We start from the raw sequence: 8,769 nt of genomic DNA on the forward strand, positions 1-8,769 counted from the left end.
AACCTGTAAGAAAAAGTAGCCCCTGCATGGTTCCTTTAAAGCAGTTGGCACAGAGTCCCCCAAGGTACTGAGGCCACTCTCAAATTCAACTCTCCAATTACCCTTCAGCACCTGAATTATCATTCCACACGAAAAGGGAAACTCCATTTGGCCAGCTGAACACCTAGTCCTCCTCCTGACCAGGTGCTGAGATCCTTCCAGTGGTTTTTAATGTGAGTTTAGGGCCTGTCCTCCACAGAAGAGCCTCTATGCCCACATGGGAACCTTGTGGCTTTCATTACACGGGATCGTTGCATGAATCCTTGTTTTAATCTGGTTGGTACAGTACCACGAGGTTCTGCCATGCTCTACAACCACAATAGTGGTGTTGCTGTTGACCTTCATGAAAGAGAGTCCAGCTAAACAACTGACTATTATCAGAAGGAATGTGGTGGGTTACTCATGCTGATTAATGCATCCTGGCACTTTAAGTGTATTAGGGCAGAGGGAATTTATTTGCCACTGTAGGTAGCAGAAGCAGCCTGATGGGTATCCTTTTAATAAAGTGACTCACATACTTCGCTTGTGTTTACTTATTCCTCTTCTCCTCCACCACTAACCACTAGGTTGCTGCTGTCATCTGCTGTGTTTCTAGCACCCCCACCAATGCTGCTTGTTTGGGATTTAGGATTTTGGCTGACACAAGCCACTGGAGAAGCCTATGGCAGACCAGACAGAGTCTGGTCTGTCTACAGTGAACAAAGGCCCATCTATGGCAAACAAAGAGTCCTGCGGGTCCTCAGGTTTCTTTGATGTTGTTATTGTGCTTTTTAAAAATAGTTACTGTTTATATATAAATATGTATGCAAATAGATATTGGCGCGTGTGTGTGTGCACGCGTGTTCATTTGCGTATGCACTCCGGTTCTGGATCCTGGCAAATACTTGCTTCTAACAACGTGTCACGGCAGCGAGCTCCACAGCGTAGCTCAGGAGCAGGTGCGGGAGGAGAAAATGGGTGCTCCTGTGTTTCTGCACCAAACTTCCAAACCACTGGAGAAATGTAAAAGTCTGCTTTCTCTGCTACGTGTGCTGTACAGAGGAAGAACTGCAACAATACATTTCTGTTTCCAAGGAGTAGGTTATTTCTTGAAGTCTTCTAAATTTGAAAGAGAAGAGAGTCAGAGAGCTGTGGGGAGAGGGAAAAGCAGTTATATTGCAGAAACAAAGCAAATTCACACTAAAAAAGATAGTAACTCTTCAGCTAGGCAAGCTAAAAACCAGAGTTATTTCTGCAGAAGAACCTGTGCAGGTGGCAGCAGGTGGCATCCTGAAATGAGGTCTCAGATGTAACTTGTCAAAGCAGACTTCCTCCTCCTTTAGCTCCGCTTTTCCTTCCCAGTCTCTGCCAGGCCTCTTTTCTGCTGCCCATCGGTGTTAGGCTTAATTCCTATTTCCCACTGCTCGTACAGCTCCACCTTCTTCTATGGCTCCTTCACACCCCACCAGCTGGCTTTCGGAGCCAGGCTCAGGCCAGCTCTGCCCTTGCTTTTGCCTGCCCCTGCCCCACTGCTGTGCTGCTTCCCACCAGGGCTTGCATCTCACCTAGCTCAGGTTTTAATTCCTGGCATAAAGACCAACAGTGCAGCTTGTTTACTTTCTGCCAGTCTCCTTGCGTTGTATTGTATAACTGGGGCAAACTTCCTTTTTTTTCCCCTTTATGTACACTGCTTGTGTCAATATATATAGGACATGCTATTACTATGTGCAGAGTGACTTTTGCACCCTGTGTGATCTTTTTCTGCGTGGGGCTTGAGAAGCTGATTAGAGTCTTCTTCTTCCCATGGGACCAAGAAAAGACATGTGATGCCGAGGGGGATTCTCGTACTCCTGAGGCAGCCACTCAGAAATGTTCAGCTGTTCAGTGTGAAGTCATGAGGTTTCCAGCCTTGCTTTTTGTGCTGACCTCCCCATTTTCCTGCCTTATTTTTTTTACTGTAATAGTCAGTTCAATTACTTCAGCTACAGGAAGATTTAGGAAAATGTGGTTTGCTTCTTTCTCAAGAACTGAGGAGTCACACTGGCTGATTTGCCATCTTCTCTGCCTGGGAAATCAAAGCCTGAAGTTTCTTCTAAATAATATCCCCAAAGGCCATTTTTCTTTCCAGCCTCAGTTGTTGTTTCTGTTTATACTTGTTTTGTTTAGCTGGCTATTGTTACTGTGGTTTGTCATTATTTCCAACCCATTGGGGTGGATCACTAGACCTAAAAAAGGATGTAAGCACTCTCAGAGGGACCGGAGTCCCAGTCTCCCAGGTCAGTACCCTTCCTGCGAGGTTGCAGACTCATGGTTCTCTTTTTCCAGTCCTACAAATCTGGCACTCTCTGCTGCTCACTGGCCTGGCTTCTAGGAGGACGAAGCATTCTCTGCACCTCTGAATGGCCCACGGCCTGGTACATCTCCTGGGAAGTAGAGGACATCGGTTTTCTGCTTTCTCAGGCCCAGGAAGAGTGGGTACTGCATCTCACAGCCACGGGGTGATTGTCCTGCTTCAGTCTGACAAAGAAGGGCACCATCACCAAATTCCTTCAAGGCAGGGCTTTGCAAAGAAAAACAGTGGAAGCTTGTGAGAAGCCTCGTCCTGTGCTGTTACAGAACGTGGCCCAGGAGAGTGCCTTTGACATCAAGACCCCCAGAGGTTTTAGGCAGGACAATACCTCATTTCTGGATCCTGACCAGGGATGAGCGTGACCTGAGTTCCTAACTGCATGAAGCCTGAGGCTCTGCTGCGTATCTGCACAAGCACAGCTCTAAGACCATAAGGAATTTTAAACTCATAAATTTATCAGCATAGGGAGTTTAACCTTTAGGGTTAAACATTAGCAGAACTAAGGTTTTCTGGATTATGTGCTTACTTTACACCCCACCTTAGGTGCTAAATCCCTTTTAGGCTGATCAGAACTGATGTGTTGCCTCAGTGAGAAGCAGCAATGTGCAGCTTCAGTAACTCACTTCACTGGGGAAGGCTTGAAAAATCCATTTCTGCTGCTGTGTTGACACCACAGCTATACTGGAGGTCTGGGTCTGTAAAAGCCTTCTTCTGCCTTGTTAGCAATGATAAAAAGCTGGCACGAGGTGAGCACTAACACTATTTTGTAGGTGATTCTAGGCACCTTTTGTACTTCTGGCTGGACCTGGAACCTCCAGGAATTGGAGGAATGGAATGATATAGTGAAATAGGATTTAATTTTAAGAACTATTGTATTTAAGTATGGCACAAAAGAAGACCTAAAGTCTGAGTGTATTGCTTTCATGGAGTTTTAACAACACATTTCTGGATTGCATTCTTTTAATCTGCAGTTTCTGTTGGGGCCAGGTCCAGGTTTGATCCTGAAGAAGAGGTTTATTTTCCAATTCTGTTTAAATACAGTGGTATCCCAAAGCAATATCAATGAGATTTCTCCTGCAGAAGATGGCAGAATTCTTGAAAAATTAACTCCATTTGCCCTGTAGCCAATTATCAGTAAGTACTGTACGTGGTCCAAACCTTTCTCCTCAGCCTGTCTCTGATGAATCCCTTAAATGAACACTCAAATTCACGAAGTGCTGGTAAGAAAAAGCAATAGTAATGTGTCCAGATACATTTGAAGTTAAAATTGGTTTGGCTTGTTTTTTTGTTCTCAGTGTTCCCATCTAAATAATGAAATAGCAGCAGTTTTCTTATTCAAGTATTTGTATGCTATTACTAAATTTACCTGTGGTTTCCCCTCCACCCCAAAAATTAATAAATTGCTGTTTTCCTAACACTGAATTTGGTTTTTCTCCTGTGCTGTTATCAGGATAGAACTAGGAATCATTCCTCCTTTGAAGAAGCTCAGACAAATGGGTAAGCCAGGCTAAATGTCCCCAGGGGGAAACTTACTTCATTTCTGAAACATTAACAACAGCAATCAAATGAAATGTGAGTATTTTCAGAGTACATACTGTGCCTTAGGACATTTAAGCTAATTTCTTGAATAAAGGAACTTTTCAGTAACCTTAAAGAAGCATACACTGAAGAGACAGTTCTGAATACCAGCTATTTCTGACATGTACCATCTGCAGAAAAAATAGGCTCAGGGGACCCACATATTCCTTTTTTATAATCTTTGTAAGATTATTTTGTGTATTTATGTTACTTAGCTTGCATATAGTGGCTGGTGGATGTTCCTTCATTTGCTTGTGGCTGGCATTGCTGTTTTGTGATGGTCCCTTAGAGACATCTCCTGCTATTTCTTCTCCCTGTTACTTTGTCCCTGCAGTGGGGAGCAGGATGTTAGCTGAGGTCTCGTGACTGAAAGGAGGATGACCGTCTGACCAGGCTTCAACTTCTTTCCAATCAAGTATTGTTTTCATGCAAGTACTACCACCCACCACTGCCGTAAGGCACGTGGGTCAGTACACCTTTACCATGCCTGGAAAAAACATCTGGAGCTGGCATGCTTGCTGATAAAAATGAATAAGAATGAGCTGCATGCTGTTGGCACAACTGTGGTTTGGGATGCTTTGGCCCATGCCTGAACAGACACCTGATTTGAGTAATTTTTCCAGTGCTGAGAGTAAGTGCAGAAAATTCCCACCTGTTCCCACTCAGACTTTTACTTAATGCCACCGGGGAATTAGAAAAATGGACAAATGGTTTTATGCCCTCACCCCAGGATGTCATCCTTGTCATTTAAGCATAAACATCTGAAAAAGACACCCTTAGTGATTAATGGAAGCAAATTAATCTTACAGCCAAGACAATACGTAACATCAGTCTGCTAGCAAATACATGGTTATGCCGGGAAGCTGGACAAGCAGCTTTCTCTTCGCAGCAGTGTAGCTGTACAGGCACTAAGCTCGAGCAACCATGGCTGTGTCTGTACTAGTAAATTAAGTGTGGTCAGGACCATTCCCTGGTGCTGAGGCTGATGGAGATGGAAATGACCACATCCATATTTCTGGCCTCTCCTTCCCTCCATGCCCCACACACAAACCTCCTGTTGAGTGAGGCCCTGGCCCATGCCAGCTGTTGGCCTGGTCTTGGGAATTGTTTGGGAAAGTTGGCCCCAGCTCTGCTGTGCCAGGCACTGTGCTAACAATTAAATGGCACAGACAATTGCCTTCCAGTGCCTGGGAATGTTCCCCGGCACTGTTTCATTTACCAAGATGGACGTTAGCTTTGGAGTTCAAGCTTTGACAGATTCAGCTCGGCTTCCCCCCGACTTTAAAAGGAGGGAAACAAACAAACAAACAAAAAACAAAGCATTCAGGGGAGCAGTTCTACTGCATGTGGTCCTTCTTAGAGCCTGAGAAATATGCACATACACAGGCTCTATTGATTTGCTTCAAATTACTCCACATTGACAATAGAAAAAAGACAAAAAGCAGAAATGACCCAGCAAATTGCCTTATTATTAAGAAAAGGGAAAAGGCATTTTCTTTTATTTTATTTCAATTTATTTTATTTTATTTCAGTGAGTGACAGAGCTTGAGGAAGATGTCTAGTTGGGGGGGCTCAGCTGGGAGGCTCCTCACAGAGCTATGTAGAAAACAGGGGAGGAAATGTTCACAAATGTTTCTTTTTTAAAAAAAAAGAAAAAAAAAAAAAGAAAAAAGAAAGAAAGAGAGGAGAGAAAGAAGAGGTCTATTCCCTTTGAAGCTCGCAGTTTTATGAGAGCTTGTCCTTGGGAACTGTGCACCAAAGATGACTAGAGCCGCTTCGGGCTTTGCAAAATTACTACAAACATAAGGTGAGTGGCTTTATCATAAAATTGGAGTGGCCATTAAAACTTCAAAGGAGACGTATGACCTGAATTTTACCTGTCACAGTCTGGAGTATTTATTATAGGAAGATTTGATTCCTTTCTTTAGTTAACAACCTGGTACTCACGTGAGGTCATGGGCCAGATTATAGTTTTCATTGGTGTTATGACAGATTAGATGTTAATATTTTATTGCTCCTGACCTTGGGAATCCATAAACCATTGGACAGGTGAGAGCTGAAAAAAACCCCAGCCTGGGTCCTTTAGGAGTGAGAGCATATTTCCAGTACCTGAATGTGGCTATAGTGGTTCCTTTCCATTGATTAGCACCCAACCAGGCTGACTTTGACAAGACACATCCCTTAGAGGATGCTGAGGATTGTAGCTCCTAAAGGGAGCTCCATCAAGCAGCACCAGTGACCATTTACTGGCAAATCTTGAAATAATAAGACCCCAGTGGAGGAGCAGACTCTGTGGTCAAAATGGTATAGAAAGACACTGTGATAAAGCCATCTTTTCCCAGCAACATCCATGTTTTTTTCCCAACTGCTCTCCTCCCTCATAAATCTGCTGGCTGGCTCTGCTGAAGGCAGTGATTCAACACCTCATTGTTTCATGGGCACAGTCAGCCCCTTCTCTTCATTCTTTAGGGGGCTGCCAAATAGGTCACCCATTCTACTGCCTTGGTGTTCTCTCATTTTCAGCCTTCTCTTTTCCCTTCTTTGAAACTCTTCCTCAAAAACAGGTCTGCCTGTGGCTTCCCACCTTGCCTTCTGGTATTTTCTGCTATTCCTCTGCCTGTCTCACCTCCCTCAAGAAGTGCTTGTTAACTGCCCTTTTAAAATGAGCAAATTCCACACAGACATTTGGCATCCCAGGCTGCTTGCATTGAATCTTAGCAGGCATCTGTGTGAGTATGCTTGCCTGCAGCTGTACTTGAAAATGATCAGAATCGTTTCACTATTAATTTGCGTTAGACTGAGATGCCTATTGTTTTAAGAGAAAATTGCAGCAGCATTTTAGCAGCACTCAAGTGGGATCCTCTGTAAAACTGTTAATCTGCACGTTCCAAAGTTAGTGAAGTAACTTCTGCAATATCCTAGCCAAGAAAATAAAAGCATTAAAAGCTACCTTGGGGGAAAGACATGGCATGGCTGTGACCCAGTTGAGAACAGAACTTGCAGGTCTGGATTCTGAGGCACATACTAACCCTTGTAATTATCTGTAAATAATTTCCTAGATCTAGATTAAGATTTAAAATTGGGATTCCAAGGTACCTTAGGTGCCTACTCATGGTCACTGGTCAAGATGGCCAGCTTGCCAGTACTGCCCTGCTTCTAAAGGTACCTCTACAGCCAGCCAAAAATAGTGGTCCTTTTGCTTATTAGGAATAATGATGGTGATAGCCAGCTTTTGCATAAAAGTCTTGTGGGAGGGCTACTTTCCCAAGAACTCAGAAGTCCACAGGACATTTTATATTACTCCACAGTTTAGGTCACCACCAGCATGGCATCCCTAGTAGCCTTGCCTAGGTAGTCAAAGAAGGGTACAAAGACTCCTTGGAAAGGAAGACTGGAGGGAAAACAGGATTTATGTCGGTCAACTAATTCAGAGGCCAATTACTGTTTTGGTGTATATAAGTAAAGCATCCAAAATCTAGACGCTAATAATTTTAAATGCAAAATTAAGTTGTCTACAGACATCTCTGTGACAGGACTGGCTCGTCCCTTTTCCAACAGTGTGATTAAACTTGCATATAAGGTTGCAGTCTCTGAAATTAAAATAATAAGAAAAATGCAGCAAAACAAAACCAATCCAAACCAAGAAACAAATTAGCAATCTAGAGGTGCAAGCCGATTTCCCTAGCTGAAAGCAAGACTGTCTCAGAGCCATCCATCCTTCTGCACTGAAGTGACAAAGAGCTGAAAGTCTCTTGGGCTTTTGACTGAGATGTCTTTATCTAGGCCTGATGAAACACTCTTCAACTCTTTAGTGACCTGAAAATCTATCACCTCATCTCCCTAGCTCTGCATCACTCTCTTTTCCTCATTCTTTCTGTTATCTCCCAGTCCTAGCACCAGATTATCCTGATCATTCATGGCTTGCCTTTTCCTCCTTCCTTTTTCCTCCCAGTCAGAGTTATGTCACAGCAGTCCTAGGCACAGTCTGGCTGATTGTGTGTTGGGATGTCCACCCTAACTGAGGTCATCTCACCACCTTGCTACCAGGAAAGTAATTTCCTTTTCCAAGGCAGCAAGAGAGAGACTCAGCCTCTTCTTCCTTACCACATCAGGCCCATTGCATTCTCTCTGCTGTCTACCACCACCCTAGCACCCCAATCCCCTCATATAAGGAAATCCAGGATTAAGTAGTTCCACCAGCAGCTAACAAGCCACAGCAAAACTGGCCTGGCTGGTTGGAGACCAGCCAAGTAGCAATACAGTGGATCATGTGTCATGTGTACTTATAGAAATGAAATGTCACAGCACTCAAATAGAGAAGTAAGACTTGGTCTCAGGCCATGAGGTGTTAAAAAGCTTTATTGGAATCATTGCTAGTTGAAACTGATCATAAACTACTTATTGCCACTGCTAAAAGGGGCCTGGCAAGCATCTTGCTGGGAAACATTTTTATTTCAGTTACAAATCTAAGAACTGCAAATGGGATGCTAGCCTAAGTGAGCCTTATGAAGCAGACAGACTCTCTAAAGCACCTGGGAAAAAAAAAAATGCAGTGGAATAAAGTCCAGGGTAGGTTATTTACATTGCAATTTTATTGAAAAGCCTGTCTGAGACAAAATATGTAGCATGACTGCCATATATAAGGATGTGATCCCACAAAAAGGAGCTGGGGCTTTCAGTGTAATGTTTCTGGGAAAGTGTATTTCCAGTTTCTATTATCATTGTTAAAATAAGCTCTTATGACTAGTAGGATTATAGTTTAAGTGGTCAGGAGAATGAGCCTTAAAGTGTTATAATAAAGATAAGTGTTTTAAAGAATAATG

Source organism: Apus apus, chromosome 1 (assembly GCF_020740795.1).
Source record: "Apus apus isolate bApuApu2 chromosome 1, bApuApu2.pri.cur, whole genome shotgun sequence".
Taxonomy (NCBI): domain Eukaryota; kingdom Metazoa; phylum Chordata; class Aves; order Apodiformes; family Apodidae; genus Apus; species Apus apus.